This window comes from Vigna unguiculata, chromosome 4, assembly GCF_037176805.1.
Source record: "Vigna unguiculata cultivar grain cowpea cultivar isolate G323 ecotype 2 chromosome 4, ASM3717680v1, whole genome shotgun sequence".
Classification (NCBI taxonomy): Eukaryota; Viridiplantae; Streptophyta; class Magnoliopsida; order Fabales; family Fabaceae; genus Vigna; species Vigna unguiculata.
Window position 1 is genome coordinate 18,287,938 of NC_140795.1, and position 10,526 is coordinate 18,298,463.

General features: G+C 33.1%; 1 pseudogene; it reads right to left on the reverse strand.

Annotated features, from left to right (window-relative positions):
- Positions 1 to 2,810: 2,810 nt before the first annotated feature.
- On the reverse strand, positions 2,811 to 3,582 carry LOC146886882 (uncharacterized; annotated as a pseudogene).
- Between the last annotated feature and the right edge of the window lie 6,944 nt (positions 3,583 to 10,526).

The window sequence follows — 10,526 nt, forward strand, 5'->3', positions numbered from 1 at the left end:
TGGGAGATAGTTATTTTTATATGTTTTATGTTCTATGTTTAATTTCTTGTATGCATACATTAAACTTTCAGACATATTTGGTTATTTATATATGTGGTTTTAATTTTACACTTTGTACATTAAATTTTTATATTGATCTCATTAAGTTAAAGTTTGGACCAGTTGAAAATAGATGTGTATATACAGATCACCTTCACATAATTTTTCATGCTACACATTTCATGATGAATCCATGTCATTTGGTTATGTCAGGATTAGTGATCATTGTTGGTTTTAGTTACGATTGATGCAATAAAAAACTGGTTTGGTTCTACATACTGATATAATCAATGGACGAGACTTTTAGAGTATGCTCGAGTAATATAATCGCAATTTTGAGCTCATAAAGTCTAACACATTTATAAGGTTGTAAGTACATATATATTTGTGACCAGTGGGAGATTGTTAGTAATTTTGGGTCATGCATATATATGATACATAATTAAATGTGTTAGGGCCATTATTTATAAAGCCAAATAATAAAGTGATCTGACTAAATTAAATATTTGACTAAAGGCATATATCATGAAAATAAATATTGTGTAGAGACCAGTTAGTAATTTCTAATTTGATGAGGGGCCAAATTAGAAATACTAAAACTTAAGTAATTCAGTTTATAAATGGTCGTGGTCCCCTTCTGAGAGCACCACACAGAGTCATAACGTACTTTTCCTGTTCCTTTCCCTCTATCCCCATCAAGAGAGAAAACCAAAGGGAAATCAAGGTGCTCTACAGGAGGAAGATCACTGCACATATAGGAGTGCTCTAATATTATCGTTATGGCCAATTCAGGTACGCTTCCGTTTACTATTTACAACATGATTATCAGGATGGGTATGAGATATTGTTTATGAGTTTATGATTGATTATTAGAATCAATATTATGATTTATATTATGTTTATGTACATGAATGTGCATTTATGTGCGTAAAAGTGTGATTACGTGAATAAAGATGTCAGAATCAATAATAGGATCATATTATGCGTTTGTTACAGGCTTTGCTAATCTTTGTATTGCTAATAAACATGAGTTTTTATGTTATGATTTTTCACTTTCGAATATTAGATTTAATTTCTTCATAAATCGTTTAAATATGTCTAAGTTTAGGTATTGTCAGTGACTTCAAGATTATTTTTTCTTACACGAGTTTTGGTTTGATTCCGTCTTTTTGTATTTTTTGTTTTTCCTCTTTTATAAAATTTTCAAATAATGGCATATAACTGATGAAGTTTTAAGATGATTGGCATGTTAATATTATGTTGCGATACCTCACATGATTTTATAAAAAACAATTAAAGAAATTACCTAAACCTAAGTTTGAGATACAAGAGAAGTATAATTAATTAGAAATTGCCTAAACCTAATTTTGAGATATAAGAAAAATAGAGGTTGCAACATGTTTGATACAGGGTGTCATGCATATTTTTGTTATTATTTCAATCAAGTGAAACTACTAAGCTAGCTCTTGAAAACAAGGTTAGTTGGTAGTAGTGATCTTAATTGTTTAATAAAATACAACATGCCTACTTTTTGTAGCATGTGTAGAGTTAAAAGTGCACCTTCCTTCTTCTCTTATGCAAAAAGGCCCACATATTATGATGGAAGAGAAAATGTTTTACTTTATGACATGTAATATTAATAACAACCTATAATGCCGACAGATTACCCTGCTTCTATGCAATTACCTTAGTGTAGGCAAAATGGTGTTCTATCGTATTCTCCGACAAAATATTTAACACAAATTTTGTTCTTTTTGCATTTATGCTTTTGTTCATAAAAGTTAAAAGAGTGCATATTTTATCAAAACAACAGAACAAAAATGTGAATCCTGCATAATCAGAGGGCGAGAGAGAAAGGACAAAATGAAAAGTATAAAATCTGTTCTGTGTTTTAGAACTGGTTTTTCATTTTGTCTATTCTTGGTTAGAAAAGTAATTTTATATTGTATTCCATCAACAAAATTTACTTCTAAAGGGTATGAAAGTAGCTTTTGAAATATAATTTCCTTTCTAGCATAACAAATATTTATTTGAAGTTAAATAGAATATAGGTATAATGTAAAAATCACACCTTATACCTATTTAATTATAGACTGCTATATATTTGAATTCTTTTAATTTTGTAATAATTATTGGTCAACTATCCACCTCGGCCTTTAGACCTAATTTCTTAACGGTCTATTAATACCTCCTGTTACCTCCTACATTTTGGAATCAACATTTCAAAATACAAAAAATCTATTTGTCAAAAGTTCATTCTGCAACTAATGAATAAAACATGATTTAGAAATCTATAAAGTGCAAGAAGAAATACCCTTAAAATTTTCAACCTTCCATGCTAATCATGCTTTATAGATCTTAACAATAAGTCACTTTTGAATATCTAAAATTATAAAACCACTATGCTTAAACATGGAATAAGACAAATATATAAATATTAGGGTAATAATACACACAAACCCCCATTTTTTTCATTCAATACCCTTCTAACACTAATAAAATAACATTAATTTAAAAATAAAATTGGACAAATTAACTAGAAAATTATAAATACTGTTTTTTTTATTAGGTGTTGGAAAGAGTAAGAAATAAAAAAAGGTGTACATGTAAAATTTTCTTAAATAATACATGTAAAATACACTACTCTATAGAACATTGAGTCAATGTATGTCTCCTTCTAGAAATGAAATAGATCTGATATATTTGCAAACCAAATTAAAGTGCCAAAAGGGATCTATTATTGTGGCACATTTCATTCACAGCACAACTCATATCTAAAGCAATTTTCTTTGATTGAGAACTAAAATTTTTCACATTAGACTAAAAGCTTTGTACCTATGTTCATGCTTACAAATAATATGCAACAAATGAAAGGCTAAAAAGCTTATACAGGGAGAAACAGGAAAGCACTTGCATTTGTATATATAAATAACAAAAAAAAAAAAACAGAAAAAAAAAATCAAGAAAACAAGACTTAGCTGGAAGAAGAAGAAGAAGAAGAAGGCAATGGTTATTGGAATCATGACTATAAATAACAACACATCAAACAATTTTTGCTTGAGAAAGCTTGTTTTGAAGATACTTGAGTGATGTTGGGTTGATTTGAGTGAAGACATAGTTCCCAGCAAATAGGTCACCAAAATGACCATGTCCCTCTTTGAACCTTCTCTTCACCTTAGAACACAGAAGCATAACTTTTTTCATCATCCAAACCTTCCTCCAACTTCCCACTTTGACCCTCAACCTTCTCCTCAAGGGCACCCCTCTAAGCCTGCCCCACTTCTTAGGCCTTAGGCTCACCCTCTCATCTCTCCATCATCAGATAAAGGGCCATCATGCCTCAGAATTTGGTATGGTACCTTAAAATTGATGGCACTTGCAGAAACCATTTCAACAGAAGACATGTTGTGACTGTGATGAGAAGGATGAGGAAAAGGGTATATCCCTCCAGAAGAAAGAAGAAAGGATCTTTGGTGAATGAGTTTGAGGTGGTGTTGGTAAGAACATGGTGGTGTATTATTATTACAAGAGGAAGGAAACTACCGTAGAGGTAGTTGAAGTAGCATTGTATTTATTGTACCTTGGAAACTTTCATAAGCATTTATTGGCCCGGTACGTACACATTTCTTTATTAACCAACAACAACAAAAATATTTTTCACACCCATTTTCTTTACAGCTTGGAAGAAAGAGAAATCACACACTTCTGGATAAAAAATTACTTTCTAATTTAATTATGGATTACTGATCACATTCATTAATAGAAAAGTAATAATTTTAATGAAAATATAAATATTAGATTAAATTACTACGTAACCCTTTCAATTATTTTATTATTTTATATGTTTTACTTTCTGCAGTAAGTTTTGTTCGGTTTTTTTGACAAAAACTAATTTTTTTAATGGTGACGTAGTTGTTATACAAACTTTTACATTGAAAGATGATAAATGCGTCCTCAGAATTTAACATTTCCACTTTATTAGAATTAGGGAGTGAAAAGAGAAAGGATAGACGAGAAGGAAAAATAATATAAAAAAAATGGTGAAAAGCATGAAAAGCTTATGAATAATATAGATAACATAATAGAAAAAACATATACATTAATTTGATAATTTATAAAATATCTAAAATATCATTGTAATACAAATGAAATGCGACAACTAAGCCCATATGCTCCCGCTCGCTTTCACGACAAATATAATGCTTTTTTATGACAGAATCCTAAACGCTCACTATTTTTTATTTTTTTTCAAATATCATTGTAAAATCTATACAAATAACTTGATCTTACGTATTTTATTTTCCCATTCTTAACACTCTCTCATACGTGTAAGTAAATTCTTTCTTCATTTACGGCCTTTTTCTCTAATTTCATTCCTCTAAACTTCATATTTTTTAGAACCTAGTTACACTCTGCAATAGGGGTGAGTTAATGATTATTTTCAGTTAATCAATTTTTAGAGTAATTGTGTATTTATTATGAAAAATCTTAATTTTCTTTCTTTCCTTTTAAATTTACACTACTACTATAAAAAAAACTCATATTTTCTGTCAATTTTGTTTTGAAATTTTTTTCACAGAAAATACTTATAAATTTTGTTATGAAAAAAATAATTACAGAAAATTACTCCTAACTTTTTTTTTTAAATATTTTGTATAAAACACTTTTCACAACAAATTGTGTAGGAAATACTTACGAAATTTATAATTTTGTAAGAAATAATTACTTGCAAATGAATTATCTTTTCTTGCAAATTTTTTTAACAAATTTGTAAGAAAAATCCCATGTAATATGAGAATTTTTAGTAGTGTTATTATTAATTTTGATGAAGTCATTTGAAAATAGTGATTTTTTCAACATGATTACTAAATTTTTGTTATGTTTAGACCATTGTTAGATCTTTAAATTTTGAGTAAATCTCTTATTTGAGATCAAAATTCTTTAAATTAAGAAATTACAAAGGAAGGAAACTATCTCTGAAAATACTTTAATGATGGTGTGTTGTACACATACATGATATCTTCCAAGGTACACGACATGGGGGCTGATGGGATCACACGACCAAGACACCCCACCCTTAGAGTACACGGCCTAAGGGCTAGTGGGACCACACAGTCATATATGGCCCAGCCGAGTACATGTCGATCCTGTAAGACGACATGTACTCGAATCATGTCGATTTGCCAAGTCAATGTAATCACCCCAAATGAGGTAAATCCAAGGTTAATTAACTCATTCTAATTTGTAGGTAATTATGTCAATTGAACCAAAGCTCAACCAGGTAAGGCTCATGAACTCTAGTATAAAAGACACATTTTACGAAGTACATTATTACGTTTTATTCTAACATCTGATCCTCCCTATCTCAAACTGAATTTGGCATCGAAGTGTCTTTTGTAGACACCTCTCCCTCCTTTGTTCGAGACTAGAAGACGAGATATCCTTGAAGTTAGGATTGTGGACCCTTGAAGCTTGTTTATGAGACTTTACAAGATATATTTCAATCTTGAAGAACAAATGGATTTGTATATAGGATTTGATTTAGCTGTGAGATTTTGGTAGAATAATTTGTAATGTTGTAGTTCGATATTTTGATTTTTAAAAAAGGATTGGAATAAGGAATTTGCATATTAAAATGAAGTTTCTAGTTTTGAAAGTAATTATATTATTTAATTATAGTTTTACATGAGATATGACAAATGCTTTGTAATGAGAACGTTATTCTCAATTTAAGTTGGGTGTAGTTTGAAGTTTGAATTAATAGATATTTAATTTGGAGTATATAGAATTCTATGTTCTTTTAGATGTTCATAAAGTGGTTAGATTATTTATGTTAGAGTTTCTTAAATTAAGTTGTGAATATGGTTTAAATGAGTAAAGTTATATTTTTATATTTTTTTCATATATTAGTTATGAGTTTAATTTGATGGAAATTATATGGACCTTCACTACTAGAAATATATGAATTATCGATGGAAACGTTTCGACGAATCTAGATCCGTCGGTAAATTATCAATATCGACAGATTTACCGATGGACAATGACTTGACAACATTACCAACAAATATGTCTATCGGTAATGTCAAGGAAAGAATGGACAAGCACAGACCGATGGAATAATCTGTCGGTAATGTCCATGTTAAATTAGACTATCATTTACCGACGGATAGTTTGCCATTACCGACGAATTTAATCCTCCGGTAAATAAAAACCTAATATCAAAACCCACTTCACTTTCTTCCTCCCCTAATTTCATTTCACCACGAAAACGAACGCGAACGCGAACGCGAACGTAGATGCCACCCTGCCGCTGAATCAATCCAACATCATGGGCCACCTTGTCGCATTTCACCTTGCCGGTGTGTTGAGGTTGCCGCTGCCATCTACCATGCCACCACCGCTGCTATTCCCCCAAAACGCCAATTAGAAACCCTATCGCTGCTGATCACCTCGCTGCTACCGTCACCTCGCCATTGCCGTCATCGCGCCGCTGCCATGACCTCTCTGGTGTCATCACCTCATCGCTGCCACCGTGGGTCTAGGTTCACGACAAAAGTTCATCATTAGTGGAGGAAGCACAGCATCTCTGCATTCTCGCCGACCACCGCATTCTCGGACCCTCACCGTTGTTTTGGTGAGTTTAATTCGTTCTGGTTTTTGCAATGTTGATCCGTGCTACTTGTTCTGACATGGTTCTTTGATTTGTAAGAGATTGTGTTTGGTCTTCCCACATCCGTTGGTCCAGAACACTGACGTTGGTCCCAGAGCATTGAAGTTGTAGTGTGTTTGCGAGATATCGGAGCCATTGGAAGGTGATCACTTATCCCGTTCTCTGTATATTTTGTTATTGGTTTGATTGTCATTCTGTTTTTGATTTGATTATGGCTGATTGATGCTTAGTCCAGTTTGAGATTGTTTGAATTGTTATATGCATTTGAATTGGTGTAATTCTAATAATAGCAGTGTAATTCTAAATGAAAAGTTTGTACTTGTAATGGGATTGGATTTCTAATTTTAGCAGCTTCTTTTTTCTTCCCTTTTTTCCGAAAATGAACCTTAGCATAATAGTAAGGTTGATGCTTTATGAACTCTTAGTCACAATAGTTAAGTATTGAAATTGAGGATCATGATGGTGAAGTTGAGGTATATTGCCCTACATTTTCTATAATGGCTTTGCGATTTTCCTTGATTGATTGGGCTGAAATTATTTAAAATGATTTTGGTTTTAAATAATTTTGAATGAAGCTGTTGTCCAAACTTTATTGAATGAAACTGGTTTTTTACAATTGATTTTGAATGGTGAAATTGGTTTTGCAAATTAGTTTTCATTACATTTTGAATAATCATGTTTGGATGTTTTTTTAAGCAAGTTATTAGGAAAATTCTGAATAAAAGAATTTCTTTGCCGCAAAAGTATTTAAACTTAAAGTTCTTTCTCACTAAATCAATTTTTGGATCAATCAAGTGAACATTTACGTAAAAAAAAAACTTCCAAAGGCATTGAAGATAATAAATGTGTGAATCTGTGAATATAATATTTGTTTTAGTTTGTGTTCAACCTTTGTCTGGTAATAGATGTAGTTTCCTCTAGAAAGTGCTTGTCATTATTTTAAAATGTTAAATCAGTGCTTGTCATTGAAATTATTAATGAAATAGCTAGCGGTCATAAATTTGTGTCTCACATAAAAATAGGGTATGAAACTAATTGTTTGGTTTTAATCGGTGAAACTAATTGTTTGTTTTTATTGGTTATGATTTGTGCCAATGTAGGTGTTTGTGAGTAGGGTTGTTGATTTGTGGTAAGTGTTTTGCGTTGAAGCTTTAAAGTAAAGGTGAGTGAGTTATTTGACTCTTTGATTGTTGGTTTTTTTATCTGTTTATGCTTTTAATCTATTTTATGGTTTGAATATGTTTATGATTTGAACGTGTTTATGCTTTGAATTTGATTTTAGATTCATCTAGGATCCATTTTACTATCATTAGGTAATTACTATTGGAATTCCTATAACTAGTAATTCCAATTAATACTTTTGGTCTGCATAGTCATGGGACTTGCATTCTAATTAGGACAGTGATGTTTGGTTTCTATTTGGATATCTTACACAATAAGTGAGATATATCCCCACATTGCTCCACTTAATTCCAATTTTCCCTTTAACAATCTAATTTAAGGCCTTTATTGTTTTATAGAACATGGGCGAACCTTCTTTCAATCGTGCTTGCATGTATGATCGTTGTTATAGTGGTAGAAGGGGGTTGAAGGAGTCTTTTGTCTTAGGCGTTGAAGAGTTTATCCGAGTAATAAGACAATCTAGATATTTTGAACTTGAAGGTGGGATTAGATGCCCTTGCATTAAGTGTGACTGTACAAGGATTTTGACAGATGAGGTTGTCAAAGTTCACCTTTATTAAAAAGGGTTCATACCAAATTATTGGATTTGGACATTACACGGTGAAGATATGCCAGCTATTGATTTACATGAAGGTGATAATTATGTCCCTAGAGATGGTGTACGTACTGTATAAATGGTTGTAATGATCAAGATTAAGTTGAAATGAGTAAAGAATAACATTTAAGAAAGTTATGGTTGTAATGGTATAATTTTGAATTTGTTTAAAAATTGTATTTGTTAAGCTGATTTTGGATAAAATTTTGGAAACAAATTTGATCTTGCTGCATAAAAATGATTTTATGATATTCTCCCTCAAGTAAAAAAAAATTGTCCAAGCAAAAGTAGAGAACAAACTTGTTAGTGGGTTGCTTAGAGGAACAAATTGGCAGTAAATGGAAGAACTTGCTCTGAAGTTTCTCACGGGCAACATGGCAGTCCAGATCGATATGTTTGGTTTGCTCGAGGAAGATGGGATTGTGAGCAATTTTCCTAGCTGATTGACTATCACAATATAGGATGGCTTGATTTGTGGTTTGGACATGCAGATCATGAAGGAGGTAGTTGAGCCATTGAATCTCGCAAGTGGTAGTAGCCAGGGCCCTGTAATCGACTTTTGAAGAGGATCTCAACACTATGTTGTTTCTTTGATTTCAAGGAAATCAAGGATGTGCCTAAAAAGGCATACTATCCTGTTATACTACGTCTTATGTTTGGGCAAGTAGCCCAATCCGAGTCCCTGAAAGCCTTGATTTGAATGTTGTTGGATGCAGTAAAGGAAAGACCATTAGTTGGGCTTGCCTTAATGTATCTCAGGATATGTTGGGCTACTTGATGATGATAGAGGGTAGGTGCCTGCACAAACTAGCTTAATAAGTGTACAAAATAACAAATGTCAGGTATGGAATTAGTAAGAAAAAGTAACTTTCCTATTAGACGTTTGTAGGAATCAGGATTCTTGACAGGTTCACCTTAATCATAGAAGATTTTAATGTTGTTCATGAGAGGGGTTTGACTAGGTCTGCATTCCAACATCCCTATTTCGGATAAAATATCCAGGGCATATTTTATTTGACACAAATGAATTTCATTGCTAGATTTGGCCACTTCAAGACCCAGGAAGTACTTTATGGGTCCTAACATTAGTGCAATTTTGGTTTTTTAACTCATGTTATAGGCCTCAGTTGTCGCTTAATCGAAGCATAAAATGGCACCGTGGCATTTTTGCATTTTTTTCCAAGTTTTATGCCTTGGTTTAGAATATAGTCGAGGCAGAAAACACCTTTCTCCTCGGTTCTAAGAAAATTGGTGCCAAAAAGTTTACTAGTATTTCAAAAATACCACTGGGGTGATATTTGGCCTTGGGTGAAATCGAACTGGTGCCAAAAAGAGTTTTCTGCCTCGGTTAAAAATTGAACCAAGGCTAAAAAGTTGGCCAGTATTTCAAAAATGCCACTAGGGTGATGTTTGGCCTTGGGTGAAACTGAATCGATGCCAAAAAGAGTTTTTTGCCTCGGTTAAAAATTGAACCAATGTCATATGTTCTGTTAGGGTTCAAAAACGCGAATCCCTTTTCTTCTTCTTCTTCTTCTTCCTCGCACCTGCGATTTCTCTCATTGCACCTCGCACCTATTTTAGTTGCGCTCTGGCTAATCACGCCACCATAGGTCTTCTGCTTCGTCTACCTCGCACCGCCATGTCGTACCGTTGGGTCTCCTTCCTTACGAACGTTGCTACAATCCATGGTGTTGTTGTTCATGGTGCAGATTTGAGGTGAAGGTTGGTGGTTCTGTCTTCGATGACTGTTGCGAGACGATAATAGACTCGTTGATGCGTGAAGATGCGAGTGGCGGAGGTTCCTAGGATGTGTGGTGGTTTTCGGTGAGTCAAAGATGGACGGCGGCTTCCGTGGTGGTCTGAAGGTGTCGGAAGAACCTAGGGTTGATTTTCTATCGCACCATATGGCTTCGGTTCTCATAAGAACCGAGGCAGAATGTGAGATTTCTGCTTCGATTCACACCCGAGGACAAAATCTGACCCCTATTGGCCTCGTCCTAATATGCCTCGATTCTAGAACCGGGGCAGAATGAAAAAAAT